Consider the following 16,668-nt stretch of genomic DNA (forward strand, 5'->3'; position numbering starts at 1 on the left):
AAGATGCAAACGGACAAAACATTAATCTGAGATAAACCATTTGGGTTTTAGAAAAATGTAACAAATATCAAAAAAGTAGATTTGAGCTGAGATTAAGACACAATGTGACTAGGCTATAAACAGTGGGAATAAAGGCACTATCAGGGCCGGAGTGGGACCCCTTTTTTAGCCCTGGAGTTTCAAGCATTAGCCTCGCCCGCCTCAGTTCACGAATGACTATATTAAAATAAGGTCATTTCCAAATCAGTTTTTAATTATAACGTCTTTTTCAAGAAAACAGCTGCTTTAGAACTTCACATTTTCAACAACCTTAAAGTCTTAACAATAAAAAAATAAAATAAAAAAAACAAGTTACTCAGGTTAGGATCGAACACGGATCAACGACGTCGTAATATAACATGCTGACCACTGGACCACAATAGCACTGTTACACTCAAGTGGCCGGAATGATAGTTACATCATCATTACCCAGCAGGCTGCATTTTGCTCATGGGGCTGCGAGACAATAAATAAGAACAGCGGAGCTGCGGCAAAATAATGAATAAAAAGAGTGAGGCCATGGTCAAGTAAATAAATAAATGAAAAAAGTGTGACTGCTGAGAGTGCAAGCAGCTAGAAACACCGGCCCTTGCGACCAAAAAACAGACCGGCCCACCAGGAACTCTCCCGGTCCTCCCGATTGGCCAATCCGGTCCTGGGCACTATAAATAAACAGTGTTACTAACTTTTTCAGTAACGAGAATTCAATTGAATTACTGTTTCCCCCGTTACAACACCGTTAGCGTTACTGACAATAAAATATGCATTACAATAAATGAGAATACTGAAGCAATTTTCATGTGAGCAGAGTCGCTCTCAGCAATAGGACAACTCTTTCTGGGGTGTGTGTTCAGGGCTGAGGCGGGACACATAACCAACCATCGATGATGATTGGTGTGTCTGTGAATGTGGTGCAACAGAGAACTTAATAATTGGCTTAGATAGAATACATTTCCATCTTTTGCCAAACAGAGGCAGAGTGGAGAGGTGTTCATACAAGCACATGCACAGTCAGTGGCACACACCAACGACCAGGAGTCAGAACAATGGCAAATCCAACAAGTTCAAAGGTAGCGATTGCAAACTGGAAAAATAAGCACTACTTTTGTGGTGAAAGGCAAGAATGTTTATGTATCATACAACTTATTCCCAGAAAAATAGAGTCTCTCTGCGTCAGGGACAAGTAATTCTAATCTAATGAAGCACCTCATGTCATCACCATTACAAAATTAGTGGCTATGTAGGTGATAACGTGAGCTCTGCTACCAAAGAAAGAGACAAAGCCACGACGTCAAAGCAACTGAAACTTGATTTTTCTCCACCGCAAACACTTATTAATCAGACAGAATTAAACAAAATACCATAATATATCTAAAAGTTCTTAATCATCTACTGTGTTTTATTGTGCAGCTATAGTAATGATAATATAATGATATGTTGAAATCGATGGTTGTGTCTGTCCCACAAAAACATTAAAATAGTGTAAACAATGTTATATATTTGACAAACTAGACTTTTTTACAGCAAAGTAATAGTTACTTTCCATGGTAATTAGTTACTTTAATAATTATGTAAGTCAGTTACTATTTGTGAGAAGTAACTAACTATAATTAATAACTCTTTAAAGAAACGTGCCCAACTCTGGCTATAAATGTGTCTGCGTGTGTGTGTGTGTGTGTGTGTTTGCATGCATGTTTACCTTATATTTCTTACATTGTGGGGACCAAATGTGCGCTTAAGTATAGAAATACCAGTAAATGTTGATTTTGTACACTAAAAATAAACTACTAAAGTAAAAAAAATAATAATAATAATCAAGGTAAGTCGTTACAAACATTGATATGGGGTAAATTTAAACAAACTAATTAAATTGTGCATTTTTTTCAGTGTAGGCAGGGTGTGAATTACAGGGGGGTTGGGGGGGTGACCCCCCAATTAAGGCTTGATCCCTCCTGAAGGACGTCAAAACAAGATGTATGGGGTGTCCTATTGAATCTGAGACAGTTCACTCTGATCTGTATTTTAAATAATAATGTTAATAATTAAAATAATAGATATCCATTTGGGAGCATCACAACCGCGCAGTGGGTAGCACGATCGCCTCACAGCAAGAATGTTGCTGATTTAAGTTCCGGTTGGGTCAGTTGGCGTTTCTTTGAGGAGTTAATGTCCTCCCTGTGTTGGGGTGGGTTTCCTTCGGGTGCTTTGATTTTGGTGAATTGGGTAGGCTAAATTGGCCATAGTGTATGTGTGTGAATGAGAGTGTATGGGTGTTTCCCAGTGATGGGTAGCAGCTGGAAGGGCATCCGCTGCATAAAACATATGCTGGATTAGTTAGCGTTTTATTCTGCTGTGGCGACCCCTGTTTAATAAAGGGACTAAGCCGAAAAGAAAATTAATGAATGAATGGTATCCATTTCACCGACCCTATAACGGTTAATACCCTTGTGAATGCAGAATCGCTCCAATCAGTCTATGCAAGAAAAAGTCATTCAACAGTCTGAAACCAGCAGATTTAGAGCACTGATAGACACTGTAAGCATTCACAGGACTGATTCTCATTGTTTCTACATAAAGCTTAAAAGTTAAGTCAAATTAGATGCGTAGTTTGTATAGTTAGACCTAAAGCAAGCCGAAAATAGCTAATCAGGATACAATATCCCATCCCACAAAACACTGAAAACTTAAATACATTTTATTCATAAATTCAATGTAATTTAAATAGATACATACATTTACTGAAGGAACTAACATTCCTGAAAAAGTTGACCCTGTACCAATCATCAATGTATAATTTGTACACTGAGTGCGGGGACATATTTTTGGTCCCTATGATAAATCTTTCAGAATAAGGTATTTTGTAAATATGCTGATTGTTTCCTGTGATGTTTGAGTTGGAGTAAAGGGATCGAATATACAGTCTGTACAGTATAAAAAGCATTATGTCAATGAGAAGTCCCCATAAAAATAGCTGTTCATGTGTGTGTGTGTGTGGCTATAAAGATTTGAAATGAATCACTGAATGACGAGTAAAGCTGTTAATCGTGTAATTTGTTTTGACGAGGTAACTGCATGACAACATGCCCTTATCCTTTGAAATAAAGTAATTCTAACGTCGCGTGCCTGACTAAACACGTCTGTTATCTGTCATTAACAGTTCTACATCTCCCACAAATCCTCAGGGAACGCTTTTTTATTGCAGCTATCAGAAATCTTTGCTCTGTTTAGTTCTGCACTCCACACCTTTACACTACAAACACATGTTTAATCTTAAATCTGTAAAACAGAAAAACATGACCTGTAGTGTGTGGTATAGTCTACAGGTGGCAGCAATAGTGTATTACGTATGTAATTAAGTGCATTGTGTCACATAACATGAATATGAAAGTAAAAGGTGAATAATAAATAAAACAGGCATGCGTTATAAAACCAGACAAGACTTGCAGGTTGGAAGACAAGTTGATTAAAATAAAATGAAACTGGGTATGTTTTATGACTAATAATGAATCTTTGACATTTGTTATAGCATAAATTAGAAATCTGTAGTAAAACTTGGCGAGCTGCCCACCTAGTAAGATTTTAAGGTGTCAGGTTTATTATATCTAACAAAAACTATGCCATTAAAGACATTTTGATAGCTTAAAATAAAATAAATATTAACATAAATAAAATGTAAAAAAATTTTATTTGAGTAATAATAAACTGATGTACTAAAGTAAGTAAAACTAAATCTTAAATAATTATTTAAATAACTAAACATGTAAAAAATAATATTTAAATAAAACCAACAAAGACAAAAAATTGTGCTGAAATCAAAATATTTTAAATATCCAAAATAATTTAATAAAAAAATTTTTCAATTACATTAATTTATATTATTTATTTATGTATTTATTTATTAATATTAATTATTATTTATTAAGTATTAATTATTTGTATAATATTAATTATATTAATTTAGTAACAATATTAAATTGCAGTACAAAAGTAAATACAACTAAAACTTATATAATTATTTTAATAAATAAACAATATTTATATATAATAAATAAGTATTTAAATAAAATCATGAATAAATAAAATGTAAATGCTTTACAATAAAATAAAAAAAATGTTAAACATTCACAATAATCGAATGATAAATTCATATAAAAATAAGATGAAATAAATATATACATATACAGTGCTTCCCATAGGTTTGAGATATACTTGTGGTGGTAGCTTGATTGAAACACCTTTTACTCACAGCACATAAATGGTCAACTACATGCGACAAACCAAAAAAAAACTATGTTTTTTATTTATTATGACACTGTTATACACCTTTTCTTTTCAATGGGTTAAAGTTATTAAAGAAAGGTTGATGAAATAAAATAAATCCTCTATTTCTCTTACTTTTATGCTATTTAGGAGCCATGTGCACCCACTGACAGGAAAAAGCTGCTATCTCTCTCTCTTTAAAGTTGCTTTATTGGCATGACGTATTGCCAAAAAAAATTAGATATAAAGTATGTAATATATTAACATCATGAAATTAATAAAAAAATTGTGAAATTAATAAAATAAACAGCAAATGAGAAATAGATAACAGAAAAAAGGAATAAGAATATATATTACTTCTAAAATCATAATAATTAATAATAATAAAAAGTGTATATTATTTGAATAAGGCAAATTAGATGATTAGCCAATTCAAATGGTGTACTAATTTTTCTCTCCAAGATATAGTAAAGTTTATCAGAGTCATTTATAAATCGATTATTTGATGTTTCTCTAGCGACTGTAAGCACGCACAGCGCAGTCAGCGGCGAAAAGGTAATGTAAAATGCATACAAATAATGGCAACTTTAGAAAAAGCATACGTAAAACTCGAATCAAGGACATTTTAGGAGATTCAGAAACTAAAGTCGAACGCATTTGGCGCAAAAAGGGATGTCTCTGTGGGTCAGCAGAGTATGTGATGTATGAGTATTGACGGTTCTCGCGCACACAGAACCAGCAGTAGGAAACGTGCAGAGCAAGAGATGATTTTCCTCTGGTTAATCGATTGGGAATGTTTGGCTTTCTTGGGTGGATACAAAAAAAGTGTAAAAGGATGATAGTAATTGTAATATTTATGTGTCACCACCAAATATATTGGGGTGGCCGTTAATATACCTGGGCGGCCCACCCAAGTAAAGTCTATGTGTGGGAAGCACTGTATACAGCTGAAGTCAGAATTATTAGCCCCCCTGAATTAATAGCCTCGTTTATTTTTTTCCCAAAATTTTCATGTAACAAACAGAAGATTTCTTCAATACATTTCTAAATATAATAGCTTTAATAACTCATTTCTGAGTTAACTGATTTATTTTATCTTTGCCATGATGACAGTACATAAAAATTGACTAGATATTTTTCAAGACACTTCTATACAGCTTAAAGAGACATTTAAAGGCTTAACTAGGTTAATTATGTTAACTAGGCAGGATAGGGTAATTAGGCAAGTTATTGTATAACAATGGTTTGTTCTGTAGATTGTCGAAAAAAATAGCATAAAGGGGCTAAAACTGCTTTTATTCTAGCTAAAATAAAACTTAAGGTCTTAAAAAAAAAGACTTTCTCCAGAAGAAAAAATATTATCAGACATACTGTGAAAATTTCTTTGCTCTGTTAAAAATGATTTGGGAAATATTTTAAAAAGAAGAAAAAAATAAAAGGGGGGGCGAATAATTCTGACTTTAACTGTATATAATAATTCAAAATACTGGTAAAATATAAATAGTATCTCAATTAGTCTACGCTATCACTGTGTTTCCATACATTTATTTTAAAAACAAGTGAATCAAGCATCTTTTTAAATTAGCAATACTTCAAGACTACAATTCAATTCTTAAATCTTTTAATAAATACTTTCAGGAAACTATTTCATGAAGTGATAAATTACAACCAGACAGTACTTCACACAAAATAAGCCCCAAAATTAGACATAACATATTATTAAACACAAAACTTGAGTAAAAAATATCCACTCCTTGCAAGCAGCTTTGAGCATATTTTTAACAAATGATTTCAAAATATCACCTATTATATCATTTATAACGTTTATATCACTTTTTACACCACTTTTGTTTACAATAACGAATAACAACAGTCATATAAAATATTCATTTGAGTAGAATCCATTTAAAGGTGATGCAGTGGCGCAGTAGGTAATGCTGTCGCTTCACAGCAAGAAGGTCGCTGGTTCGAGTCTCGGCTGGGTCAGTTGGCGTTTCTGTGTGGAGTTTGCATGTTCTTCCTGTGTTCCCCCACAGTCCAAAGACATGCGATACAAATGAATTGGGTAAGTTAAATTGCTTGTGAGTGTGTATGAGTGTGAGTTTATGTTTCCCAGTGATGGGTTGCAGCTGAAAGTGCATCCGCTGCATAAAACATGTGCTGGATAAGTTGGCGGTTCATTCTGCTGTGGCGACCTCGAATTAATAAAGCCGAAAAGAATATGAAGGATGAAGAATCCATTAAAAAAATTTACTTATTTAATTATTGCTACTCCATTTTTTAGGATTAATATTAATACGGAAGCCCTTTAGTTATTTTTAGTTACATTTTATTTTATTTTTTTAATATAAAATATATTATATTTTAGTTATTTTTTATATATTTTACACTAAATACACATATTATTTAGGTTATGCAAGATGTATTTACATGAAACGAGAGTGCATGTCCACCTGGGTGTTGCAGAAGAGACAGAAAATCAAGAAGCCGGCAAATACCTCGATGAGCTTAGTATTGCTTTTAAAGCCAGTCATTGTCACGGAATAAGTATCCAATCAGGAGTAAGGTCAGCTGAATTACACACAGAAAAGTGTTTGAAACAGAGCAATAGTGTTTGTGAAAGGTGTGTAATGCAAACTGGAATCAACAGTGTGTTAGACGGCTGGAGGGAGTTTGGCAGGAGAGTCAGTTCCCATGCTTCAAAACAGTGATTTGATTTTGTTGTTTTATTAATATGTCATGTGCATGAAGAGAGAGAGATTACACAACATTAGACAAGAGGACTGCAGAGCCAAGAGGACTGCAGAGCCAGGTGTCCATAGCCGCTTCAACCTCTCAGAAAACTGACAAGCCGCGTCATATATAATCTGATCAGACTAAAGGTGGAGAATTCGATTTCACTGGCGCCGGGGAGAATCATGTCCTCCAAACTGACCATGCTCACGAAACCCTATTTAAACGCATTCGTTAATCTACAGTGGCCATTATGTATAAAGGCTGATTTATACTTCTGTGTCAAACGCACGCGTATGCTACGGCATTGACGCATAGCCCTTCGTCGTGGCCGTCAGCGTCACTGACGTGCACCTCTCAAAAAATGTAACTACACGTCGCAACGACGCGTAGCGCAAGCTCTGTGATTGGTCGGCTTAATAGCGCTAACGAGTTTTGGCGGGAACGAGAGCCACGCGAATGGCGCGAGCTGGGCGCGAGCCCAATGGAGCGATTGTTTACAAGTGTGGAGTCCTGTGAAGGAGCTCCGGATGGAAAGTTTTGTTTTGTGTTTACCTCATAGTTAAAGTTGTTGCACGTCCGCCGGTTCCTGCCTCAAAATGAGCCAGTTTGAGCCACTTGTACATCCAGGAAGTGTTCAGGAAAACAAAACAGCAGCGAAGAAACTCGACACAGAGGAACATTTACACCTCACTGCCAACTAGCGTTTCGGAAGTGTTAATGCAGAACAACAGAGACAGCGCAGAAGTTTAAATGCACAGCTACGGGCGTTGCATGCGCCGATGGTTACGCCGGTCACTTGACGCAGAAGTATAAACCAGGCTTCAGTGCGAGGGGTGTAACAATACAAGACTTTTTACAATTTGGTTTTAGGGTCACTGTTTCAGTATGGTTGGGTATTTGATTTATTCATTAAAGGGCACAAAGGTTACCCCCTTTTTCCAGATTTAATATAAGTCATTTGTGTCTCCAGAATGTGTCTGTAAAGTTGCAACGCAAAACACCAATCAGATTTTTTTATTTTACCTTTTATATGTTTCTCCATACTGACAACTTTTTGGGTGTGGTCAATTTGCTCGGTATAGTAGCTCACTTTGTACATTCTTGTACTGTTTATGCACAGCGCTCGGGTTCGACTCCAGTGAAGCAGTTCCACAAAAAAAAGATCAAATCAAGGTAAAACGATGTGGTCACAGTTCAAATTTCTCTGTCATTTGCTTTTGAAAACACTATTGGTTGGGTTTAGGTCAGTAGTTCGGTAGGTGATCTGTTTGACATGCCCCACCATCTAATAGACGTGTACAAGAAGAACGTGTATCTAAAACTTACAAAAATGGCACCTTTAATAACGTATTTAACACTCACAAAAATGTAGACAGTGCCCTCTAGTGGATTTTGTCAGCCAATTATTTTACGTTTCACAAAAATGTAGGCACCTGAGAATGGGCTGGTATTATGAGTTGGTTTGAAAGTGAAATTTTGACAAGCATGAAATTGCTAGTTTTGCTTTAGTTTTCCAAGTATGCACACGGGCGCAGCACATTCCTGCGGCTGCATTTTAATTTTCACTTTTTTTGTTTTTGTCAATCAATGCAATTCAATGTGTGTGTGTGTGTGTGTGTGTGTGTGTGTGTGTGTGTGTGTGTGTGTGTGTGTGTGTGTGTGTGTGTGTGACTTACTGATTTGATAACTATCTTGCATTGCATTGTGGTCGAGCATTAAGATGATTCGGTTCTCAAGCTTGAACTGTTCGGAAAGTCCACAAGTATGTTAGACCTACCAGCTTGAATGGGAATTAACTGTAAACTGTAAGCTGATGTTTTGCTTAATATTCATTCATTTTCTTGTCGGCTTAGTCCCTTTATTAATCCAGGGTCGCCACAGCGGAATGAACCGGTAACTTATCCAGCACGTTTTTACGCAGCGGATGCCCTTTCTACCTACTGCACCACTGCGTCACCAGTTTTGTTTAATATTTACATTTGAAATCAGGACAAAAGATTACTGTACATTTTGTCACAGTAGTTAGTTAATGATTTTTTTGATGTAGCTAATGCATATTAATATCAAGAGTAGACAAACAAGTAAACCGTAAACCTGAACCTCTTTAAAAAAATGTTAAGGATTTTTTTTCCTCTTTATTTTATGAGCCCACAACAATTCTCTACAATTCTCTTCTAATATAATCTGCAATAAACTGCTGGTTGTCTAAAAAGTAATGTTTAATTACACAAAACAGTAGCAAAAAAAATGATATGATGCATTTAACACCTTTCCAACATTTTTTTTTTTTTTTTACAAACTGCAATAATATTGTACATAACAATACATTTTTTTTCACATACATATTTCGACCCCCTCTGATTTTTATTTTTTCAAATATTTCCAAAACTTTAACAGAGCAAGGATTGTTTTCACGGTATTTCCTAAAAATATTTTTCTCCTGGAGAAAGTGTGATTTGTTTCATTTCGGCAAGACTAAAAGCAGTTTTAAATTTGTTAAGGTCAATATTATTATAACAATGATTTAACTAATTACCCTGACTTACCTAATTGACCTAACTTAGTTAAGCATCTAAAATGGACCTCAAGCTGAATCCTAATATCTTAAAAAATATCTAGTAAAATATGATTTACTATAATCATGGCAAAGATAAAAAGTCAGTGATTAGCAATGAGTTAATAAAACTATTTTGTTTAGAAATGTGTTGAAAAAATCTGCTCTTCGAATTGGGAAAAAAATTTAAATAAATAAAATTTAACGGGAGGGCTGATAATTCTGACTTCAACTGTATATATACATAGTTCTTCTAATCCAGAACTCAAGTTTTGCTTTTCCCTACACAATGGACTTTTATGACAGAGGAAGAAGCGTGACACCATGTTTGAGTTTCAACAATGATGTTGTGATACAGAGGTCCTCAATTCAGCAACACACAACCTCATGATTTACAGTAACTTCTGACATCACTGCTGTGCTGAACAGCAAGTAATTGAACATTTCTGACATCATCTTTTGTTGATGTCACCATGGTTAAAGTGATGATGTCACTGTAATATCCTTTGTTATCCATTAATAAAAACACTTAAGCAGAGACTTAAAGAAGAAAAAGAGAGACCATATTATACTTTGTGATGTTTTCCTAAAGTGATGTACAGTTTATGATAAGTTGTACATGTTTAAATTAAATATTATAGCCTACCTCAAGATGATTTATTCTATATTTTCTTATTCTATCTATATGATTTATTCAAGTTGAATTATTGTCATTGGTATTTGTCGCAATAAACACCAGAAAAAGACATATACAGTTTTAAGTCATCGCCCTTGCTTACTTTTTCCCAGAGTAACAAAAATGCATATAAAAGTGACCACTGTCATTATTATTTTCTCATAATCTTGGCATTTCTTTCCTCAACAACAACAACAACAAAAAGATTCTTGCGATCATATTGCAATTTTTCTATACATTCAAAAACAAAAGAAACCATTCATAAAAGCTAATTCAGATTGTATTTGTTGTTGACATTTTTGAACAAAACAGCAGGACTGTTAATAACACAATTTTTAAAATGAAAGTTCATTGTGCTAATAAAATGTTAGAAAAAAGATTTGTAAAAGATATACAACTATAAATTACTGCTATTTATTTGTTTATTTTATTTATTACTAATTAAATTATTAAACCAATAATAAAAAAACTAATTACTTTTTTTTTTCTTAGCAAAACTCTTTTATTTGTATAAATTTTTCCCTTTTTAATAAAAATTTTAAACCAATTTTAGAACAAAACAGCAGGATTGTTAACAACATAATTTTTATTATGAAATTAAGACATGATCATATTTCTTTTGGTAAAATAAGCGTAATCTAGAGGCCTTTGCCTTTTATGTAAGCCACTTCTGATACTTGGATAGGTGACAAGACTTTTGTTGTAGTTGAAGTCAGAATTATTAGCCCCCCTGAATTATTAGCCCCCTGTTTATTTTTCCCCCCAATTTCTGTTTAACGGAGAGAATATTTTTTTCAACACATTTCTAATGATAATAGTTTTAATAACTCATTTCTAAACTGGTTTATTTTATCTTTGCCATGATGACAGTAAATAATATTTTACCAGATATTTTTTAAGACTCTTCTATGCAGCCTAAAGTGGCATTTAACTAGATTTGTTAGGTTACCTAGGCAGGTTAGGGTAATTAGGCAGGTTATTGTATAACGATGGTTTGTTCTGTAGACTATTAAAAATTAGCTTAAAGGGGCTAATAATATTGACCTTAAAATGGGTTTAAAAAAATAAAAAACTACTTTTATTCTAGCCGAAATAAAACAAATAGGACTTTCTCCAGAAGAAAAAAATATTATCAGACATACTGTGAAAATTTCCTTGCTCTGTTAAACATCATTTGGGAAATATTTAAAAAAGAAGAAAAAAATTCAAAGGTGAGCTAATAATTCTGACTTCAACTGTAAATAAATGTTCATACATTTAAAAAAATCTAAATTTAGTTTAGTTTAGTTTAAACTTTATTGTCCGTTCTGCTTGACAGAGAAAGGAAATTTTTCTTCAACACTGGATTTAGGACAACAATTACAAACATACAACAACGACACAATAACAACACTTATCAAGACAACAACATAAGTTAAAAGTTTAAAAACCAAATTAGCCCCATGCACAATACTGCAAATCATTCTTGGTAACCATCTCATTCACTACATTGATCCGGTTTAGAACAACAACTGCCATTGGGATAAATGACTTTTTATAAGCATTTCTTCGTGCTTTAGGAATTCTAAACCTGCGTCCTGATGGCAGCACTTCAAATGCTGAGTGAAGGGGATGTGTATTATCTTTAAAAATCACAACCGCTCTTTTTTCCATAAAAGAGTCAAATAAAATCTGCAATGAATGTCGTTAGTGACCAGTAATCTTATTTGCCTGATTGATAATTTGCGCTAATTTCTTTTTCTGTTTAAGTGTTGTCTTACCAAACCATGAAACAATATTATATGTGAGAACACTCTCTATCAGTGATCTATATGCCAAGTTTAAAATCTGTATACTAACATTAAAACTTCTCCATTTGCGGAGGAGATAGAGGCGCTGACTTGCTTTCTTATAAACCGCTTCTACATTACTATTAAAATTCAGTTTATTGTCAATAATTGTGCCTAAATACTTGAAAACTTTCAAAGATTTAACATGCTGATGACAGTTAAACTCGTCATAACAGTCTTGTGAAAAGTGTCCATGGTCAAACTGAAAGAAAACAGCTAACGATCATGTGACTGAAGGTGTGTCTGGTTAGTACCGTGTCTTCCAGCCATGAACTCATCCGACTGAACCTCCGTCCCCTGAGGTCACATCAACCCGAGCCGCACAAACCGCTTCATGCCTTTGGCTTGCACTATCAACACCCTGATCTGCTCATTACCACCACACCTCTGAGGCCTGAGCCGCTCACGCTCAAGCTGGAAGATTTATGGGAAAGGAGATTAAACTGCACAATTGGAAAGCAATTTTGCACACGCTTTTCAACACTTCAAAGCAACCGGCAGATTTTGGCAAGATTCTGTCCAAGTTAACGTTCACTAAACTGTCAACAGGAAATACTGTCTAATCATTTCCTGTCATTAGGCTATTTTAAATAAGCCGTATATCAGGAATAAATTAGGTAATGTTGATGTTTTACTGATAACGCAAAAGAACGTTCCTCCGAGCTTACTTATGGTTCATTTAGACAACATGTTGCATGATACATCCAAGATGTAAGATTCAATAATATTGACTTTAAAGGTGCAGTAAGTAAGTTTGACACCCAGTGGTTGAACTAGGTAATGCACTCCTGAATAAAAACACATATTAACTCGGCTCCTCCTCTGATGGCTTTACGCAAGCGCAGGTTGCCAGATTGACGTGAGTGTGCCTAACTATCCAGCTTAAAGACCGATTTAAGGCTGATTTAGGTCGTGTTCTAACTAAAATCAACGGCACGCAATAGAAGGAATATTATCCATACTAAAAGTTGTTTTTGTCTTAATCAACACTTGAAATTTCTATCTTAGAAACGACTTCTATTTCTCACAGGTGAACAACAGGATAAACTATGATCACCTCGTGCTTTATTCAGTGTTGAATGCTAATAATGTGAGTTTGAATGCCATTTTACATGACATTTATTGCCATACTACTGAAAGCAGCAGCAGTTCACCTCAGATCTTGAAAATAAAATCAATCGTTTGAAACTGAACTTCAGAACTGTGACTCAGTGCCAACACATATCATTCAGCATGTACATATAATCATGTTAAAGAGGTTTAATATGTATTAATTAGATTGTAAACCTTTCCATTTCGCTGAAATGCAGTAAGTGCACTATTTTGTGCTTGTGAATGGCTGTAATTAAATTTCTATCATGTTTCGTCTGGTGCAAACAGCAATACTGGTTATCACTACAAATCTCGCCTTGTAGAGTAACCTAGGGACTCATGTACGAAGACTTGCGTTGAAATCATGCTAAAACATTGCGTACGCAGTAAAAAAATCAGATGTATGAAAAAGTGCGTATGCCGAATCACACGCATATTCTCTTTGTACATTCGAATAAACGTGAAACTGAGCGCACGTGCACAAGCGGAAAACCCCTCTCTGCCTCCTCCCCCGTATGAATATGCTAATTACTATACTTTGGCAAAACCCAACGAAAAAGCAATGGCAAAAGCAAGCAAAAAGAGAAACTTTGAACAGAATGTGGTTTGGAGGTGCTGCTTTTGGAGGTAGACCGGAAAAAAACTGTGTTATTTGTTATCTACCTAGTTAACCTAATTAACCGAGTTAAGCCTTTAAATGTCACTTAAAGCTGTATAGAAGTGTCTAGTCAATTTTTATGTGCTGTCATCATGGCAAAGATAAAATAAATCAACTAGAAATGAGTTATTAAAACTATTATGTTTAGAAATATGTTGAAAAAAAATCCTCTTTCCGTCAAACAGAAATTGGGGAAAAATAAACAGGGGGCTAATAAGTCTGACTTCAACTGTATATGCCAAGTTCAGCGGCTAATCAGCCGGAATCAGCTGAGGTGACGAGACAGCGAGCAGCGAGACCTAACTGTCACTCAAGTGGCCAAGCCCTTTATTATGCAGACTTAATATAACTTAATATACATGAAACAAATGAGTTATAAAAAAAAAATCACCTCCTCACAGTTGTCATGAAGGGTATTATTAGCTATATACACCAAAACCATCTTTTGTACCAGGCTGTAAACATGTTTTTATCGGCTGTTAAATTGGCAAATTTAGCATTGCAGCTAGTGAACATCTGGGGCCTCATGTACAAAGACTTGTGTTGAAATCATACTAAAACATTGTAAAAAAAATCTGTAAAAAAATCAGATGTACTGTATAAAACACTGCGTACGCCTAATCACACGCATAATCTCTTTGTACATCCGAATGAACGTGAAACTGAGCGCAACATCCACAAGCGCAAAACCCCTCTCTGCCTCCTCCCCCGTATGAATATGCTAATGACTATACTTTGGCAAAACCCAACGAAGAAGCAATGGCAAAAGCAAGCAAAAAGAGAAAAGTTGAACAGAATGTAAATTGGAGGTGCTGCCTTTGGAGGTAGACCAGAGAAATTGTTATTGCAAGTTTGTCCTCCGAATTAATAGCAAAAGTGGCGTATCTCTTAAAACGCATGGCAGCATGTTTTGACACGTTTAAGCATAAACTCGGTTCGAATCCAGCGTCAGATGAAGACGTTCTTCTTTTTTTCCCCTGCTACATATCAGATTTTGCCTACTCTTCATCACAAGGAAGACAAGTATGAATCATTAATAAGTGTGTGCATCATATTTCATCTGCACATTTATTGAATGGAAATGTTTCTGATTCACGTATACAAATTCGTCTTCAGGTGGCACCTTTATAGCAATGTGTGTTGCAGTCGATCGCTCCGATTACATTGGGCAAACCGGCGACCGCTGCAAATTCTGCTTTAATGTTTGGCTGGTCAACTGCATGGTATGGAAACCTTATATACCTGCTAGACATGCAAATGAACCTGTCCCATACAGCTGCCGTTACACGGCTCAAAGATGTAGTGTGCAATTTAACACAACTGCCTCTAGGAGTCGCCAATGGAATTAAAACAGACACACACAAGAAATGAACGTACGCCAGGCATGAAGTTGGCGTGGACCAACGCACATTCTCACGTTCATTTCATCGTTAGTAGATCCAAACGTGAGAGTGAAACCCGGCATATGCAAAGTTTTTGTGCGTACTCAGCGTTGATACATGAGGCCCCTGCTCACCTAATGTTTATGTTCGTAATAAGGTTGGGAGATGTCGACCAATTTGGCATCGTAAGATGTCTAATCTGAAACATCGCGATAGACAATGGCATCCTCATCGTAGGCGGCGGTGAATTAATTATTTATGAATAATTAATTTATTCATAACGAATTAATCAATTGTAGCCTACCGTTTTAATTACCTGACTTGCATGGTCTTTGTTTTACCCAGTACTAGGCCCACATTCTGCGCAAGCAGAATTCTTTAGATTCCCGCAGATTTTTAGCCCATCATTGACTGTTTATTTACTTGTTTAAATGTGTTTATTCTTATTGTATTATTATTGTTAAAGTAATATTATTGACTAATATGGAAATATTCGTATGATTTATTTACAATACAGTTTAAGTAATATTTTTCATCCTTTTACTGTATATAAGAGACTATAAAAGACTTTGTTTACCAAATAAAGTGGATCTATTTGAATTTTAGACATTAAAAAAGTTAAAAGTTAAAAAGGTATTATTTTTTATTTCATATATTAAGATTTTAGTTATGATACTCCCAAAACCATTCCACATAAATCCGCAGATTTTTAACAAAACTCTGTGCAGAAATAGCAAAAAAAAAAAAAAAAATGTCCACATATTCTGTGTGGCCCTACCTATAAACAAATCATAAATAAATAAAGATAAGTTACACAAAAATGACCACCTGTCAATCACTTTTTCTGCGGGCATGAATAGGCAGTGATCTGTCAGTATAATGGCGTCGACAAACTTGGTTGGTAAAAACCAACAGGAACCAACCAACAGTCTCTGAGGTTTACTGCTCACTGGGGTTTTGTGCTCAAAGCACCTGCTGACTGCTGGAGCTTAGACGCATACATACGCTTCAGTGCATGTTTTTGTGTGTGTATGTGTGTGTGTGTGTGTGTGTGTGTGTGTGGTCACGTGATGTGCATTCTCAGTGGTATAGTGTGGAAGGAGGGCTTTTCAGAAATGCTAGATAAACAGCGTGGACGTGAATCATTTTCATTCTAAAATGTCATTTTAAAACCTATTTAAGACCTATAAGTGTAAACGGGGAGATAAGTTATGTGTGTAACTTATCTTTATTTATTTACTGTATGATTTATTTATGATTTTGTTTAATTTTTCTTTTTTAAATCGAAAATCGAATCGAACCGTGACATTAAAATCGAAAATGTAATCGAATCGAGGATTTGGAGGATCGTGACACCCTTAATATATATATATAAATATAAATATATATATATATATATATATATATATATATATATACAACTATTATAAGTATCAACATAG

The 16,668-nt window shown here is 34.8% G+C and overlaps 1 protein-coding gene and 1 long non-coding RNA gene across 25 annotated transcripts in view; both read right to left on the minus strand.

Annotated features, from left to right (window-relative positions):
- Positions 1 to 16,668, minus strand: part of ank3b (ankyrin 3b) — a 339,224-nt gene that overhangs the window by 302,520 nt on the left and 20,036 nt on the right. The gene's annotated exons all lie outside the window — the stretch shown is intronic.
- Positions 9,399 to 14,946, minus strand: LOC147834391 (uncharacterized). Its single transcript, XR_015503871.1, has 2 exons — positions 11,502 to 14,946; positions 9,399 to 9,821 (listed from the first exon to the last, which is right to left on the minus strand). It is a non-coding gene; the product is annotated as an uncharacterized LOC147834391 (long non-coding RNA).

Source organism: Danio rerio, chromosome 12 (assembly GCF_052040795.2).
Source record: "Danio rerio strain M-AB ecotype USA chromosome 12, GRCz13ab, whole genome shotgun sequence".
NCBI classification, from domain to species: Eukaryota; Metazoa; Chordata; class Actinopteri; order Cypriniformes; family Danionidae; genus Danio; species Danio rerio.